This window comes from Bombus vosnesenskii, unplaced genomic scaffold (genome assembly GCF_011952255.1).
Source record: "Bombus vosnesenskii isolate JDL3184/JDL3185 unplaced genomic scaffold, Bvos_JDL3184-5_v1.1 scf7180000013883, whole genome shotgun sequence".
In the NCBI taxonomy this organism is placed as follows: Eukaryota; Metazoa; Arthropoda; class Insecta; order Hymenoptera; family Apidae; genus Bombus; species Bombus vosnesenskii.
In genome coordinates this window covers 1,411,013-1,430,032 of record NW_022883264.1, presented here as the reverse complement: position 1 = coordinate 1,430,032, position 19,020 = coordinate 1,411,013, and the positions used below count along the sequence as shown (strand labels likewise).

The following is a 19,020-nucleotide window of genomic DNA, read 5'->3' as shown; positions in this document are numbered from 1 at the left end:
TGAATGAACTTCCTTGTGTGGAACCGTTTATGCTTTCCCTTCCTGCCTCCGCCTCTCGTCGTTCGTTTCACACGTGTACGTATACACGGGCTGCGTGTGCGTGAGACCATTGTGTGTCTGCCTGTGCGACTCTCTCGCTCGCTCCTCTCTCTGTGTATGTGTGTAAGCGCGGTGCACGTCCTCCCGTGGGGGTTAAACGGCTTCCCAACGTGGTCAATAGTTTCCCGATCCCTCCCTTTCCATCCCCTCGCCCCCCGCACACCCATCCGCCCGTCCACCCCATCCCGCTCGTTTCCCTTTAGTCGTCGGGCTGCCTCTGGCGCCGCGACGTTTCCTCTCAGCCACTTTATATCACGCGCCGTTCCAAAGAACAGAGAGAGCAGAGAGGCAGGTGCACGCCGGAGACGTGCAACACGTCCACCGTGTACACCGTCGTCCGACCCTCTTTTCCCTCCCGTCCTCCTTCGTCCTGCTCTTCCTGTTCCGCGCTGTCTTGTGCTCTTACATCCTCGCTGTCCTCCTTCTTCCTCTTCCTCGGGTTTCTCTCGTCTTCCCTTCTTTCTTTGGACCTCTCGATCCGGTCGCCGTGCCTTGTCTCACGCGACCGACCAGTCTAATCCGAAGATCGATCTCCGCAGCCCGAGCCACGTGCCAGTTGTCCTTTCAGGACACTGTCCTCTCGTCAGCTGGCCAAAACTCAGCGACTTCGATCTTCTAGGCTGGTCTTTCGACTGGCAGCTTCTGTTTGGTTCGAAGAGATCGTCAGGAGGGAAGGCTCCTGGAGTTGAGGCTCCAACATGGTTCACCTCGTGGTGGATACCTTTTTTAGGGAATTCGTAGCACAAAGGGAAATTCTCTTCGTTCAGTTGTTACTTGGCCAACAGCTTGGAGTCTGCGTGCGTTTCGTGGAACACGTAGAACTTGGCACTTGCGTTACGGGGACGTAGAGTAGGCTTTAACCCTCGAAGACCGCAATGATCGTGATCCTGTAAGCTCTATGAGCGCGGCAAAGTCACAGTTTTCCAGATGCGAAGGAAAGTATATTGGCACACGCGTACAGGTGACTGGGTACACAGACTTGCGCACAGAATCGTACACCTTCGTGCAGATAGACGTAGGCAGGTAGCTGTTGGCTTAATGAGCTATACCGCACGTATAGAGGTGGCTTGAAGCGTAGCACTAGGTTCAAGTCTATCATCCGAGGAACAGCTGAGAAATACAAATTCATTTTGTTAAAGACTGTCAACTATGCGGAAAAATCAAGTAGAAAAGTATACGCAGCGGGGAAACTCGGAGAGAAAAGAGGACGGGGATTGACGTTTCACGCGTTTCAAAATTAAACAGAGAGATATTTGCTGTCGATTAGTGAAATATTTGACATTTGTTCGTTGACGAGTCGTTATGCGAATCGTTTCACTGGTCGAACTCTCACGAGACACCGTGACGACCATAAATCAACCGGCGGCGGTAAAAATATCGACCTGGAGGGCGTGCAAAGTGATTGCGCTGGTATTATAGACGATCAAGCAGCCGTAACATCGGTACGACCCAGGGTGCTCGACCACGTGGCGAATTACACAGATTCTCCCACGCCACGCGGCTGCTCGTCCTTCACCTCCCTCTCTTTATCGCGTTCTCACCCTTTCTACCCTCTCTTTCCCTTTAATCTATCCAACCTTTAGTCTCCTTTCCGCCAACATCGCTTTGTCACGTACATGTGCTCGATCAGCTCCGCTCGTTCTCTTTTCTTTCTTCGTTTTCGTTCGCTGTGTATAGTCGATGAAACGAACACGATGTCGGCCAATGAGCGGTAAAATTAGCCTGACATTTCAATGTACGTGACGTTCGAATTTGCCGAGTAAATCTGTCGACACGCAGAAGCCAGGCAAACGCTGTTTTGTCAGTTTTTCTGCCACGTTCACAAGATGAAATTGTTAATCGTCTCTTAGATAGCCTTCGCGCTATCAGAATGTGTACACGCGTGCATATCGAAGCGCGCCGGCAAATATCGTGCAATTTAAAACGAATAACGAGATTTTATTTCTATATATTCTTCGTACCGTTCTTTGTAAAATGTTCCTGTAGGTAGAAGCTTCGTAGTTTGCTGGAAAATATGCGCTGCTGTTCTAATTTGACTTGAAACTACAATGGTTTCAAGTAAATTACGTGACACATTCAGACCTCGATATTCCACTCTTCTTATAACTATTTGAAACTCTTCTTATAATCTTGCCACGCAGAGGTATCGCGTCTGAATCGCGACATAAAATCGCTGTCTGTCACAGAAAGCCTTTAATCCTGGCGCGGTTTCCTCGCCCACTGCATAATTCTACTAATATCAACACCATCGACGCTCTCACGAAACGTCGTCATAGCGCAGCGAAGGGTCCGGTTCACGACCTTGCCGTATTTTTCCTACCGACTGTACCACGTTCTGCTATCACGGTGACAGGAACACGAACAGAAAGCAGTTGCACAAAAGGTGCCATTCCCCTGCAACCATCTCCGCCAGCCGTTCATTGGCTCGTGAATGGCTTCGAACTATGTACTATTAGGCCATCAGCCACGACACAGCCAGTCGTTTTCCGTGTGTGTACGTATACCGTAACAGGGCAAAGGAGAAAACGAGACGGCGTAAACGGTGGGACAGAGACGAACGATCGGGGAACCAGGCAAGAATGAATGGCATACGCCGCGTTAATAGCTTGTTCTCGCTTCAGGGTTGCGCGAGGTCAGTTCGCTTTTAACCGGCTCGATGCCCCGTTATAACTCGCACGACCGTCACCTGTCTTCTTTTTGGCCAGGCTGATACGTTAGAGGGATTTCGAGCGTGAACGCAACTTGCCGGGCTAAATTGATGACTGAATGGCTGGCTGAATGGGCCGGCCAAGGATTACGCTCGATCTACCGGCTATTTGGCAGTGCTTTATCTCGTGGCCGCTGGATACGCGGTCGTTTTCTATTTGGAGAGACTCCTTTTGCCTCTGTTGTATGCGTGATTCTTCGCAGTTAGCCGGTTCCTGACGAATTACGTGCTGGACCTATTGTTTTACGTGGATTCCCAACCACCAGACCCACGCTCAGACAGGGAATTAGTTTCATTACCACGTTTGGTTGAACAATCGAAGAGTCGGTAGAGTTGGAACGAAACGTTTAACGCAAAGGAGCTGCAGTTACTAACAAGTATGAAATTGCGAGGGATCTTACGAAACCGGTCGTTATCTTTAGGTGAAATTTTCTTGGAGCGCGACAGTGCCTTCGAGGATGAGATTGGTCTTTGAATAAAACGAGCCCAACTTAAAGCAATTTAACTTGCCCAACTTCCAACCTTCTTCGCTATACCAATTTTTTCCCTACGTTCCCATCATCGATCTCAAACTTCCCTCCAACCTATCTATACCATTCTCTAACGAACTTTATACACTGACCATTTTCCAAACTTTTCAGATTCCTTCGGACAATCCTTGAAACTCCAAGACAGTTCACCGGCAGCCCACGAGCGAGCAGCGACAACCTGCGACTATGCGAAGTCAGGTACGATTTTTATTTTCCTTATTTGCTCGTGGTTGTAATTAGGTGTGCGGATTTTTGCGCAAAATTCAAAGACACACGATGTAACACGCGCAAGGTGTACCAGTTTTTTGTCGGTTATAACATCTACTCTTTTAATCGCGTGGATGGGAATATTAATCCGCGTAAATATCCGTCTAGCTACGACACAAGAAGTTTGATTCGGCTTTTTGCTTCTCGAATGCACCGCTGTGTAGGATACCGAAAGGAAAAATACACCTGCGTTGTTCTCACACCAGCCTTCGTCTTCCACGTGTATAATAATTGATAATAATAATAATTTTAAATAAATAATGGTACACGTGAATGGTAATTGACGTGTCATGAGTACGAACTTTTAAAAAGTGGCTGGCGCTACAATTACAATCGAATATAGTTTTCACACCGACAAAGTACCGAATTTTGAAATTCGACTCGCCACGTTCTTCCTCTGCAATCTTCCCTCGAAAAGAAAAAGAAAAAAGAGAGGAACTCTTCATTCCCAATAACATGGAAGCATCCGAACAGTCATAAATGTCTATCTGTCTACCTTTGTCGCTCGCACGGAGTCGCGAGGACGAAGCGGCACAAAGCAAACGGGAATGTGATTTTTCTTGCCGGAAACCGCGCTCGACCGCCTCATCAGCAGGGAAACCACGCGTCTGCGGCGGCACGCGGCCGAGTTAATAGCCCTGCTTCAGGGTTGCCTCAGGTTAGTTGACGTTTACATAAATAGTCGGGACCGTGGCTCGTGCCGCTGTAAAAGAGAACGGTTCGACGGTGTCGTGCCTGCGGGGGAGGAAAGCGGCACGTTGACGTGTACACGCGCACAGGCTACCAACACGGATCCCATTAGAGCAAGATAGAATAATGAAAAGCAGGAAGAAAGAAGAGGGTCGCCAGTAACACGTTAAAGAGTGACGCAGAGAGACAAGGAGAGAGAAAGAGAGAGAGACAGAGAGAGACAGAGAGACGAAGGAAACGGAAGGAGGCTTGGTCGCAACCGTGGCGGCAGTTGGTGACAGGTTATTAGTCTGCCGTAAGTCTGGCTGCGGTGAATGAGAATAATAGCTTAGGTGTGACATTGCCCCAGTGCCTAGACTCGTGCCAGGCGGTTTCCGTCTCTTTCTGTTCCGCCAACACGGTACCTCTTCGTCCACCTTCAGACTCCCTTTTGCTTCACCACGTGGCCCCGTCTTTCTTCGTTCCATGACGCTTGTGTTCGTGCTCCATCCGCTTGGCCGGCTGAAGCCAGGCATTATTGTCGTAATCTAGGTCTAGGCTTGCTCTCAGCAGGTGTCATGTGCCTATTGTTCCTCAATGAAAATCTCGGCCCCTCGGTCACGCCATCGGAAACCAGACGCGCGCGGTGCTCGTTCCTTGGCTGGTGAACACCGGCACGCGCCACTTCACAGAGACAGAGAAAGGTACGCCGCGGGACAAAACCTTCGCAGCGGCCGCGATTTGCGCACGGATTCTTCTACCGTTTATTTAGCCGCCGCGCTGGAACGTGCTCGCGCACACACAGAACACGTGGAACGCTCGCCTGCCCGTAAGTAAGTCTACTTTTACCTTCGCGTGTGCCTGCGAAGAGAGCAGCGTGCGTGCTGCTTGTCAAGCTTATCAAGAAACGAGGGAAATCGAGTTGCCTGCTCCTAATCTACGGATTGGGAACGTAGGAACGACCGGAGGAAGGTTTGCAGGTTTCAAAAAGTGGACAGCGATGCAGGTCTTCTCGAAGCTTCGGGTCTGCGACGGTTGGGTCGTTTCGCTCACTCGGTAAAGTTCGTGTCTGTTTCTGGTACTTTTATTTTTGGTCGAGAATACGAGCTACATGATAAAAACAAACTATTAAAATAGGTACACGATGGAAATTATTCGTTGAACAGCGAGTCACGTGACCCGTAGATCCGAAGCACCTAAGTGAGCCAAGGAAACGTTACGGTTTGGAACGAGCACGTGGTAGCCAAACGTAGTTTACGATACACCTGTTCCGATACCACATAGCAACCTGAGTTATATAAATGAACTTGACACAAAGATAACTCTACCTTACTGACGTGTTTCCATCATATTGATGGAAATTCCAAGAATCTACTTTCCTACGTTTCGAAAACGTTCGAAAATGCTCGCCTAGTCCAGATAGAAGAACGCCAGCTATAGGAAAGGCAGCAGAGCTCATCAGGCGAGATCCAAACGAACTCTAACGTGTCGTTTCTGTGAGGCCGCGTGGGCAGCGCTTGTAATGAGAGCGCGAGATTTACGATCGTAATCAAACGTGACAGATAGCGCGTCAAAGAAAACAGGTCTGGTCGTTAGCTATGTGTCCCGTGCTTCTCTCCATCAGGTCTGGCTTCCACTCGTCTAACTCGGAATCCACCTACTCCCCGTCCTCCCTCTCTCTCTCTTCCTCTCCCTTTGCCTGTCTCTCTTTATCTTTCTTCTCGTACACGGATCGACCCTAGAAAGAACTGGCACGCGCCCAACCGCTCGTGCATTAAACAGAAGCCTTTCGCCTCTCTGTGGCGGGGAACAGGGCCATGTGTAAGTATGTATTACACGGATGTATCGCACGAAGCTGTAGAGCGAGGCCACCGTATAAGCTAAACAAATCCACGAACGCCGCGGCCGCCTGCGACGTCGTCCGTGTGCCGATTCGTCCATGTTAGTGACACACGTCGCCGGTGTATTGACATTGGTTAACGGCGGCCTGTCCCGTTGACATTGGCGGCGACGGTGGTTTGTCGGTCGGGTTCAGGTTCACGGAAGCCATTCACGTTTCGCACGCCGGCATAAAGAAGCGCCTGTGGCGCCTACGGCCGATAAACTGGGTTGCCGCCGCATTCAGAAGGGGATTTACGCGAGCTTTCGCGTTCCAACGTGCAGCAAGAGAGAGGGACAGAGGAGCTCGGGCAAATCGAGGTTCGTTCGCGTCGCTTCGTTTTGTTCCTCGTCGGAGGAGGCGGCTTTCCTCGAGCGGATCGAGGCTTTGCGATGTTTCGAGCCAGGACAATCGGGTGTTTTAAATTTGTAAGTTTCACGGTGATCATCGCGTGTCGCCCTTCGGGTTCCCAGCGCGCTTTTCATAGCGCGCTTCCTTGGCGAAAGTTTCGGAAAGCTTCTGCTCTCTGCTCTGCGGCTCTGCCTCGGAGAATATTTCTTCTACTTCGCTTCGCATGTTTTCCCTTTCACATTCTTTTTATATATTTTGTTATACGGGGCAACAGTCTCGTCGCTTCTTCGTTATCAGATAAATGAAGATCATTAAACCGTGCGAATATTAAATTAACTTGTCGCAGTTTATGCTCGGTGTTGCGCTCCGTCCTCTTTCCAATATTATCATTCCTATCTCATTCGCAACTACACGCTGCACAAGTGGAAAGTAAGAAACAATTGCTTGCCCCGCGTCCTAATAAATTCGCCTCCGAAGAAGGCTACTCGTGTGTCCAACGACGGTTAGTAAGGATCAACGAGATCGAATCAGTTCCAATTAGATGCGTTTTCATCCTCCTTGAATCCCATGTAGATTTAGCCCATGTGCAAGAGAAACGAAAGAACACACTCCCTGTTAAAAGTATCCCTCGTTCATCTCGGTCAGTAGGTCAAATCGCTGGGTCCTGGCCCTGCGTCAAATCACCACGCACCATCTCGACCTTCTACCATGTGCGGGTAAAGTGCAGAAAAACAGTCTGCCCGGTGAAGCGGACAGATTAATTAGCAGGTTGATCTTCGTCGGACAGGCTAATCCCCTTTCACGGGAGTCGTAGGGGACGAGAAATAGAAAGGGAAAACGGGCGGCAGAGAGCGTGCGTGGTCGATATAGCCGGCCTGGTAGTTGAGAAACTGCACCAATTGCACGAGTTTCAGCTCGTTAATGAAGTGGCTGGCGTCAGTAACGACGTACGCTCGGCTGCCACGGCCCGTAATGACGCGGCTCTCGTACAACTAGCGTTTTCTCTGTAGTGGTTTGCAAAGGGTGCTCGCTTGTGTTGGTGTGGCACGTCGGCTGGGTCAGGTTCACAGCAGCTATTAACGCTTCACACGCTGGCGTAAAGAAGCGCCAGGCGCCTACAGGCGATAAAGTAAGATAGAGAGGAAGATGTCGGGGCTGAGGCGAGGAGGCGCCGCCACTCATCGGCTGCGAGACGAGGAACGCGAGGGGTTGCTTTGCTACGGCGTCGTATCAGTGTACAGACGCGCAAGGACGAAGAGCGGCAGAGGGCAGCGGGAATTTCAGGGTCGTAGGGAGATAATGCCTCTCTTAGAGCGTTCGTGAATGGAACGGATCGTTTCCCGCTACTACGACCTTTCCTCGCGTGGTCCTACGGCGAAGGGTCAATGGCCCTGTTTAAAGGCGACTGCCACGATCGTTCCACTACGTCACCAGGCGTGATCGTTTTGCGAAGGATCAGCTGCGATAACCGATCCGCTCTCTCTCTCTCTCTCTCTCTCTCTTGGATATTCTTTGTGCGCGTGCAGCTTGAATGGTCGGTGAAGTTTTACGAGCGTTTTAAGATCGACTTTATGTCTAGCGGAGGGTCGGGCATCGTTTGTGTAGTTCGACGTGCTTGTTGAATCGACTGCGTGAATTTCAGCGGTTGCGGTTTTGTTTTGTGCTTGCAGGTATCACGTTATGGTGTTGCGGTAACGTTTAGCATCCCAGTCATTGCAACTGCTCGAATCCTAACGCAATTCAATTTCTTCGTAGACACACGTCCTTCGAATCGTACTCGTCGTTCTGTGGTTCAGTTCTCTGTAGGAGATTGTTAGCGTCGTCAATTAGAATTTACATCTTGGCAATCCTCTTTGCGGAATCAATTTTCAGTCATCCACTAGAAATAGGTCGGTGAGATTACGTTCATCTATCGATCGATCATGTAGCTGCCTCTTCAAAAACTGCGATCGTGGACGCTCTTATATATATCGATACGGCGAAGATAAGGATCGTTGTATAACGTCATTAACTTATACATTGATCGATATCGTTGACCCAATTAACTGGTTAAATAACTGGTTTGTATTATATTTAATCGACCATCTCGTACTTTCTTTCTCTTCAGAGGATGACGTTCGCGGTACGATAAAAGTAAAAATCGCTAAGGTCGACGATCGCAACATCGACCATATCTAACGTCATTAACTCGAACATTATCATCCGTTTTCATGGGATATTCGACTTGAACGACATTTAGCCATCCATCTCGTAGCTGCCTCTTTCTAAGGGGACGACGTTCCTAAAGGACCAACGTCGGCGCGATAAAAATAAAAGTCGTCGGGTCGTCGATCGCAGCATCGTGAACGCGCGATTCCTGCTTTCTCGCTGACAACGCTATCATTCGCTAGGAAGAGGCCGCCCGCGTAAACACGAGGGTAAGTTTCCGCTAATTTGAAATTCAAGATGCGGCGGCTGCGGGATTCCCTAAAAGAGATGTCAGGCTGGGATATCAGCTGACTGGCGGCGTTGCTAAGATGCACCCATTCATCCCCGCCTGATCCCAGCTTCTCTTTCTTCATTCACACATTCACGGCGGGCCCTCTCGTGTTCGCCCATTGACGTGCCTCTATTTTCTCTCTTCCTCGTTGCCTCCCGGTCTAGCCACCAGGCTTGGCCGTTATGTCGGCCGATTACACCCTCTCTTTCCCTCCTCCCTCGGCATCTTTCTCTCCTAACGTCCTCTTGCGGTAATACCACCACGACTAACGCGCAATCACGACCACCAAGAAGCATGGATATCCAACGAAGCTTCCTCGACTCGCTACCGCCGCGTCATCCCCTTGCCTTCGCCAACACAAATACCCTTTCCCTCTGCTCACCGTCTGGCCACGTTCACCGACCTCCACGTGCCATCCCTCTGGCTCACCGTCGCTATTTTTCTTCGTCTTTCACCCGCCGCTCTCCGCGCCCAGCGCTCAGCCAGCCCCGGTATTTTCCTTTGTTTATCGCCGCGAACAACTTAGCCAGCAGGTAGCTGGCGCAACAAAGACGGAAGAAACGAGCGGGAATGCGACTGGACTGGGCGGACGCGCACCTTCTCGTGCAACAAGGATGCCGCGAGGAAGACGATTGCCGGCCACGCGAGATCCTAACCGTTCGAGCGAAACGAGAGACGCCGCTCGCTACGAACAAGGACAGCCTGGCGTAGTTGGTTGTTCGTGCGTTTGGAATTTTGCGGCCAACTCCGATGGGCAGATCGATGGGCAAACAGGTAGTCGACGTTCTATTCCATCTTTCCATTTGATGTGGCTGACTCTTAGTAGGTCGGATCAAACAGGATAAATAAGTGGCGAATTGAAAGATAATTACTGAACGGCTCTGTCAGGATCAGAAACAATGCAGTGAGTGCAAAAATGGAACAAGCCTAGAGAACAATGTACCTTCTCACACGCGATTTGATCCACCAACTAGTGCCGGTTGACGGTTAATGTCGATTGATCGGTTGAAGTCGTCTCTTCCTCGTGAAAAATCTGTTTCCTTGCACTTGCAGTGTTTTCTTCGGTTATTATCGAAAAAAGGAAGGTGCAGCAGATGTCTGAGCTACGTTAACGCATAATAAGCTTTCTCTCCTGAGAAATCTGCTGAAAAGGAGATTCAGCGGAAGTTATGTCACCTTCGTCTGGTCGTCAGAAGCTACGTTTCATCACGTGTCGATCGAACAACATCTGATAAAATTGTGGAACGGTTAACGCGTTATACAGTGTTTTCAACTGAGATTGCACAGGCTGTTATCTTGCTGAATAGTAGAACACTATGAAAAAGTCGCCTATATTTCCTTTCGTTACAGAATAAGAAAGTTAAACTGCACTCGAAACGGTGACCATTAAATGTGGCAGTGGTACAGTACAGTCCGTTACAGGCTGTAGCATTCTTCATAGTTAAAAACTAACTTGCTGTTATCTTCAATGTCTAAACCCTCCTCACCACTCAGCCTAGTCGCGTCCTACATCTCGTCTCCTTGACCCGAGCATTTTCTTTCCGGCAAAGTATCTTTGCCAAGTATATCCGACAGCGGTGGAAAACGTTCTCGCCAGAGTACCAAACGAGTGTTTCCTTCTTGAAAAGGAGAGCCCTCGAGGAATGTACAAACATGGTAAGTTAGAAAATCTACGATTCAACGAAACTTGTTAAACGTACCGTTCTTTTGTCTATCGCCAAAGAAAGTTAGGCAATTGCTATGAATCTGGCAACAAATACGCCGAGATAAGTTGAAAACAATTGATAATAATTTAAAGTTACCGCATAGCGTGTGAAATAATAATGAAATCTAGTACGTGTCGGATCATTCTACCGAGGTATTAAGGATTCATACGCTTGTCCCAGCTGGCCTACTTCCAAGACACAGTTTCGTGCACAGTCACCATATCTCCCCTCGTTCGCCCAAAATCTACGATAATACGACTCTAAATCATTCCAACGAGCTGTGTATCTCATAACGAAACTTCCAGCCTGCCAAAGTTTCGCGGAGACTCGAAGCAACCCTTGCCTAACCCTTTCGCAGTCCTATCGAGTTTAAACGCGGCGTCATATCGCTTGGAATTATTCATTTTCGTCGAACGAGTAGCAATCAGTAGCTCGTGCGAATGATGTTCGTGGAAATTCATATTTCTTCGAGTATTGTTTCGTACTCGGCAAACGTTCACGTCCTTAGATCTTTGAGAAGCGCACGAACACAGTCCGCTAAACGTCCACAGAGTGGAAACGAGATTCGCAACCGCCACTTCCATTAATTATTTTCCATGAATTATTTCCCACCACTTTGAAATGTTCCCTAGTAGTTTCAAACGAACCTACCCAATGCTGTAGCCGTGAAACTTGGAAGAACGAGAATTTCTAAATTTCATGAATCCGCCGGTAGTCTAGCGAAGCTAAACGGCAGTTTAGAAGGAGCCAGCAGCGAGCTGAAAGCCGATACACAAGCGGAATAATCCTTCGCTTCGCTGACTGAGAGTAGACGCTCGATCGAGTCAGAAAGATTCCATCGACGGGTTAAAAGTCGTTCGATATCTTGGGGTTCGTGTCACACGTGGCGTACCTGGCAAGGCAGAGCTGGTTCGTAAGGGTGGCGGTACGGTACGGCCCGTTGGAACTGAAATATTCCAGTAGTCCTGTACTGCGGGTTCCCCTCTTCGTTCACTGGGTCAAGTTCAAAGCGCTGGGTAAGACGGAGGCGGCTGTTTGGAAACGAGGAAGACGGTGAAACGCGGAAAGACGAGGAACGCGGAAGAAGGACGAGAGAAAGGAGAAGCAGGAGGGTGAGGGGGAGGCAGGAAGGACGACTAAAGTCGTTCTTTCGTTAGTAACCACCGATCGATGGTTGATCGAGATAACAGGTAGGCGAGGTCGCTATAAGGGGTTTGCGAAGTTTCGAATGCCGGTTTAAATTCCCCCCTGTCGCCACCCTGCCCATCCCTCGCTCTTCCCTTTGCTCTCTCTTCTTCCCTCTGTCGGCCGTTCATTCAGCTCGTTGCCTCGTTCTCTTTCTACCTCCGGCCGAGTATCCCTCTTTAATCTTCTCCCTCTGCGGCGCAGCACCCCACGCGAATGTAGGTGAACTTGCCTGGTTCGAGGTAAACTACCGTCGAGACCACGCCGGTGCACGCGTGTGTCCGTGTATGCTTTATATGCACTTCCGTGTGCACGCGACACTGTGTGCGCCCGGTACGAGCACCGGCTGACACGTTTGCACGGTTCGTTAGCGGATACCTGGTGCTCCAGATTCGCGGCACGACCGCGCCACCACAGCACGGACAGAGATAGAGAGAACGTGCCGGCTGCCGGGAAAAAGAGCAACCAGGAGAAGAGAAAGAGACGGAGAGAAGGTAAAGGGCTTATCGCGATGGCAGCGCGCTGCAGGAATCCGGTCCGCTTATCGCTCCTGCTGCCTGTAAACATCGACGGCGATCTGCCCTTTCGCGTACGACTTCCTTGTTGCACGTCCTGTTCCCGATCTTTACTGGCTTCCTCCTCAAGATCCGCTGCTTCCGATTACACGGCTAAGTAGACTCTAACCTATGAGTCTCGATGTATATAGGATTTTCACCGAGTTTATTCGCACAGCAGCTTCTTGTTCCTCAGCTTTGCCACGTCTCCTCTCGAGATTAACCGATTCCCATTAAGAGGATCATGCGAGTCTCTAATAGCTGCGAATTTTCCTGTATCAGCTTTCACGGGTCCATCGAAAAGCAGGTTGCTTCTGAAGATTTGGCTATTAGCTGGATAATATTATTTCGTCTACATGATTCTGATGATTTTAGTGGAAAGTCAGGTTGCTACGTCTCTTCTGAGGATTGGCTGGTTCCAATTGCAGGCACAGGTGGATTACGAGTGTTAGCGTGTGGAGGATTTTCAGCCAGTTTTCTTGGAAACCAGCTTCCTCTTTCTATTCTTCTCTGTGTTCTTTTACAGAGGAGCAGTTTTCAAATTCAACCAGGTCCACGTCAAAACGATCACTGCTGTTTCATTTCGTAATTAAGTCGCGTCCTTCTCACTGTCTTCAACGTTCAACGATGTGACATTAGTTGAGCGCTAAAGCTTGCTACAAAACATTCTGGTTTCATCATCTTCTCCATTTTCGTCCAAGTTCCAATTACCAAGAAATACGAATGTTGGCGAACGTACGTAGCTGCGGCGATAAAAGCGATTTTTACCGGGTCAAGTTTGCCCCGTTCGAAAGAGGATCTTGCTGAACGATAAAGAAGTGCGACTCTTTGTATACGCGGCGGATAAAGCGCTGAAGGAGAGCAGGGAATCGTTCTCGTGTTACTAATGAGCAATCGATGTCTTATTGAGATATCCTTCTTTTCTCTTGTCTCGTCTTTTTCTGCCCTTCCTCTTTAAAGGAGAACCCGAGCCTTGTCTCAGGTCCCTGCAGGTCTCCTTGGGTCCAGCAGTTTCACTTTTACTTTTTTACTCGTTCCACGATCTCAATCTGTCTTCCAGCTTTCGCTTTCTTTCGCTCTCGGGCCATCGTACAATGAGTCATGTCACTGACGTTAGTTCGCGCACGCTTTGTATAACAGGTTGTTGCACTTCGTGTACGATCGCACTTCCTCCTCCAGATGCAACGATTATCCTGCTATCACGCGATGGTAGTTGCAAGACTTGGTGGTTGACCAACATTTTGTATTTGTATTTGTTACGCGTAAGTTAGTCGGCAGGTGAAGTCGTTCGTTAAAACGAACAGAAGAGACAGGTAAATAATGGAACTCGATGATTCGAGTTGCTTCTCGCGCTAACGTACCTCTCAAACTTGATCGTCAATCACCAGAGATGATCAGTCACAAGAGTAGAACACGTGGGAAATTATTTCAGAACGTACGAAAATTGCATCGTCGTCGTTATACAAAAGAGTAGCGGCGAGTAGAATGAAAGGAGAAAGGAAATAGAATGGGAGGAAATCCATTAGTGGGATTTATCTTTGTCCCTGCGGGTTCCTCAGGACGCGAGTCTGATTTAATGTGTAGGAGGATTTTTACGTTTTACTTCGCCGCTATCATCCTTCTAAATTTATCCCGCCATAACTCGATCAACGCTGTAAATAACATGCTGTAGCTCTTTACAAATTTCTATTATAGCAGGTGAAATTTTAATTGGGTCAACTGTGCTTTGTAATCGCTGCAAATATTAATTTAGAACTTTCTCCGTTAAACGAGTTCCAAAAAGGATATTTCCTAAAAGAACGTAGTACTTTTAACGAAAGATATTGAAAAGCCAAAGAACTTAGGTTCGTCCCACTTTCACGCAGCTTCCATGAAAGAAGTTAGATCTTCTTTATTCGTAACGCGACGCGTATCTCGATTTACGCAAATAGATCTTGCGTTCTCGATGTCCCTGTGAATGATTCTCGGATATTTGTATAGCCAGCCGTATTTTTTCAATGGCAAACGCTACCTTTTATTTCTACTGCGGTAATAAATATTCATTTAGAAAAACTATTATCAACATGATAATTTCCCTCTTTTGCAAGGTCGTCAACTCTCTGTTGAAACTCTCGAAACAATTGCTACGCTCGTAAAGCAGCGACAAAAAGCTACGAAAGAACGCTGTCCTGTTTGGAAATATTTGACGAGCAAAAAGAAGAATCCAATGGAAAGTTCATAAGCCCTGTACAGAGTAACTACAGTTACTTCGTGTAAATAACTTCGAGAAAAAACCGCTAGCATGCCGCACTTACGGCAGACGTCATCAATCATCCGTAATCAAACACGCCAGCACGCGATCAATATTTTAAACAGTTTTCAGACTTCAATTAACCTCTCGACAAATTTCCGACTAGCGACAAATTGAGACAAATCGAGGCGCGCCATCGACGTTTACGCAACGCCATCACCGACACGCCGTTCTACGTACGTTCGCGTTCAAGTCAGCCAGCGTGGTAGCCACGTTCGCTCAGGTTAGGCGTGTCGAGATCCTTCAGCCCCAGTTCCAAACAACCACTTTTTTCTGCCCCTCTATCGGCCGATCCTTACGGGGCACGTGCGGTTTCTCGTGTGATCGACGTGGATGGAATACTCGCTTCTGGATGCTGGCCGTATACGCCAAGTGTCTCGCGTACGCGCGAACGTGTCTGCTGGGAGCTGGGAAAAAACCGGAGAAAGCGCGACGGAGAAAGAGAAAGAGAGTAAAAAAAAAAGAGGCAAAGAGAACGAGAGGGAGAGCAGGAACGTGGACTCTTTCTCTCTCTGTCTGTCTGTAGAGACGCGTGTACGCGTCCGCGTTGTCTGCGTGCGACGGTGTGTGTACATGAGAGTGGCACGCGATCGTCGAAACTTTTGCTGTCCCGCGAATCGAGAGGTATGCAACAGCTGTTATCGTGTTACGGGTTCGCACGAGCGGCCCGTAACTTCATATCATCGTGCTGGTGGTGGTTGTAGGAGACCACTCGATGGAGTAGGTCAAGTTCACCACGCTTATGATAACATTTCTGCTCCGTTGCAGTTCCGTTCCGCGTCTAACTGCACGTCTTCTGGCCCCGTACTCCTTCGCCTCATCCTCCTCAAACCATCTCCTCCACCTCCGCTCGCAATCCGCTGTACTCTTGCCGTCCCACGGATTCCCCGCTCCACATTCCTCTTTCTCCGTCTTTGTCTAACCGCTTTCATCCCTCCGTTTAGCCCGCCCTTTAAACAGACCCGTCTGCCCTCATCCTTTCCGCTCGCGTTTGTAAACATCGCGAATCCGTGCGGGTGCAGCAACGGCTCACTTTGTGTTTGCTGCTTACGAGACCGCCATAGAGGACACTGGCATGCCTTGGTAACCTGCGCTGCTTTATCGTGATGCGCTATGGATGGAGGAATTCCAAGTTCAAGGCCGAGCCGAGACACGCAATAGTCGTGGAAACGAGGATGTTGACGTAGGATTTGCTATTCTGCGCCAGGGCGATTTTTTATGTTTGCTGCAGTTTGATGGAGACTTTTCGATGGATGAGCTTAGCGTATTTATCTCCGTGTCAAAGGTGGAGGAATTTCAGGTTCGAGGGCCAGGGACGTAGTCGTGGAGACGAAGATGTTGACGTAGAATTTGCTATATTAATTTGTACTTTACAATATGTCCAGCTGGACATTTGGTAAATTTTTCAAGCTTAATTGCTAAATAACACGCGGATGGTTATCCCCAGCGGGATACCATCTTCGAGTTTGACTATTTTATTTCTTTACCGAGGTCAGTGCGGTGTTTTCTTTTTAGTCTTCTTTCTGCGAAAGTTTTTAAGTTTGACCGAGTTTGATCGAGACGTTTCGATGGATGAGCTTAGTGTATTATCGTGCTGTTTGATAAAGGAATTGCAAGTCGAAGAGAGTGTCGAGAAATATAGTAATATTGCTGTAACAATAATAGCAATATTTTAATTTCCCCATGCACGTCTTGTACATATGTAGACGATAACAATTGCCAGTCAAATGTTAAAATACTCGTGTTAGACGTTGAAATGTGGTTGAATGTTTCTTATACTTCTCGAAACAATGTCACTTTCCGTTTGAAATTGAATATACCAATTTTATCACATATTTATTCTCTCATTATTTATTCAATATTCCAATTATCAAACAGAAGAATAACATCGGGCGCAAACGATGCTATTAAATTTCGCGAAGTGCACGAACGACGATGGACATTAAACGTGTTGATTTAAACAAAATGTTGACGAAACAACCGAATACTTGTGATAGTCAGATACATTTAAAAATCTCAGTGCTACTCGCTATAATGATACTGGATAATGATCGTCCTAGAGACCATGTTCGTCTATTTTTTACTGGAAGAGGAGGGGGGGGGGGAGTACCGGTAATTTGACTCCGGTTGGCGATTGCACGTAGCGGCGATATTGTTTTGCCCGGAGTTTGTTTACTTTTAAATCTCGTGCATCGAAGCAGCGTTGATACTCGGAGGCAAAACAACAACATGAGTCACTCTCGGTCCAGATCGCCCTATGACTCATGCTCCGCTACAAATTAGTCGGCATCGTCGTGTCGAAAGAGCAACAGACTGGGTCGAACGAAACAAAACGAAGCAATTCGCACGCACTAGACCAACCAGCAAGGAACGACTTTAAAGCAACGACTGAAAGTACATGTTCGAAGAGGAAGAAGAGGTTGGAAATCTCGCTGCCACAAATCCTACGTCTGCCAGGAAATCCGAGCCACTTGCACGGAACGGTTTCTCCTTGAAGAAATTCCGTGGCCGTTGCCTCGGTTGGGTCTCGCGTACGCAATAAAATGGAACAACGAGCGAGTGAGTCACCGGGTGAACCGAGTGCCGCGACCAGACAAACGATGCAACACGTTTCACGCTGATCGAGAAAGTTGAGAGAATCCATGGACGTGACGCTGAATGACGCGAGCCCATTACCTTCCGCAACTCTCGAAGCAGAAGAGGAGGCGCGCGCGTGTCTGTGTGGTCCCCGAGTGATTTCTTACGCCGGTAAACGGAACAGTGTCTCGCACACACGTTCGCCCCGAAAGCAACACGATGTTTAGCGAATGTATACGCGGAACCCGGCGATTACGATCGTTGAGTGATTTACGAGCTCGGCCGGCTCGCACGAGTCCCTTAACCTGTATGTTTGCAGACCGCATTCCTGGGAAGGTTCGTAACGCGGCAGAAGCACGTGCTGGCGCGTCTCTTGCTGCTCGATTTGGCCGTCAGACGGGGCCGAGAAGCGGCCGACGTTCCTTCTCTCGCGAGTACCTACGTACGTGCATGTATCAACGGTCTTTTATTTCTCTCGCTTTATTTCTATCCTTTTGCCACTCCCCTGCTCCCGTTTTATGTACCTACCTTCCGGCCATTCTGTCCACGAGTCGAACGCACTTACTTTGATTTATATTGCGGCGTGGCTGTCTTTAAAGAACGCCGGTTCCATCGCCGATGCAATTTGTATACATAGGTTGTCCGATAGGTTCGATAGGTTCAAAGGATGCGCTAGAAACACGCGAAAGTACGAGAAGGAAACACCGTCGATGATTGGATTAGCAATTACCTTTGCGCAATATTTTTCTCCACGAGTTTCACGTGCAAATCTTCGCTTTTTTTCTCTTCTTTTCTAACGTACTCGCAAGCTCTAGATTTTAGTATATTTTTTTACCGTGGCGTGTTGCCGAGGAAAATACCAGTAGGTAATTTTTTGATATATTTTTAAGAAGAAATACCATGGGATCGGGAAGAAAGTGTCAGTGATGATATTGTGAAATATTTTTATCAGCGAGCTTAGCGTGGAAATTTTCGCGTTTCTTTCTCAATTTCTTTTTCGAGGAGGGAATTTGGTACGTTTTGTAATTAATTTGTCGAGCAGGGTAGAAAATGGAAGGTTTTTGAATTAACAGTGCCAGCAGTCCTCCAGTGAGTTTCTCTAATGTTGTTTTGTTAATGGCGCGTGTTTCTCTAATTTAGTTTTTGTTTTTTATTTCAGAGCGATGCGCGCGCCTGTGTGTGAGGTCCGCTGGATGCTTTTTGCGTTTCACAGGTCTCGCTATATCTGCAGCGTACAAGGTTTGTATTAGCTTGTTTAATTTGTCATTTCCTCTCGCGACCAACCTTTTTTCTGTTTCCTCGATCGACATGGGAATTTTTATGACCGCGTATAATCTTGTTTGTTCCTTTCAAGTCACTGCCACGTTGATCTTCGAACGAATCCTGTTCTCTGAACTGTCCAAGGCCATCCGGTACAAGCAACGTTATTCGATTAATCGCGTAGACTTTTTGGTATAGTTAAAAAAACTACATATAAAGTTTACGTTTAGCAATATCAATTACTATACGCACAACGTTGTATGGACGGTTCAGACGTTTTCCAGCCGAAAATCATTGCAACAATATCTTCTTCTCAACGCGAGAATTGATTGTAATTTTAATAAATATTAAAAAAAAAACAATATCTTCAGCATATTTCTATGGAGAAAGTCGAGATGAAAGCTTAAATAAAAAAATGTATTATTAACCGGTTGACACGCAAGCGAAATAAGACTCTACGCGTACTA

The 19,020-nt window shown here is 48.0% G+C and overlaps 1 long non-coding RNA gene across 1 annotated transcript in view; it reads left to right on the top strand.

Annotated features, from left to right (window-relative positions):
• Nucleotides 1-18,580, top strand: part of LOC117239065 — a 112,355-nt gene extending 93,775 nt beyond the window's left edge. The window contains exons 4-5 of the long non-coding RNA XR_004494343.1: nucleotides 3,448-3,534; nucleotides 18,453-18,580. This is a non-coding gene — a long non-coding RNA (uncharacterized LOC117239065). The remainder of the gene's footprint in view (nucleotides 1-3,447; nucleotides 3,535-18,452) is intronic.
• The last annotated feature ends 440 nt before the right edge of the window (nucleotides 18,581-19,020 follow it).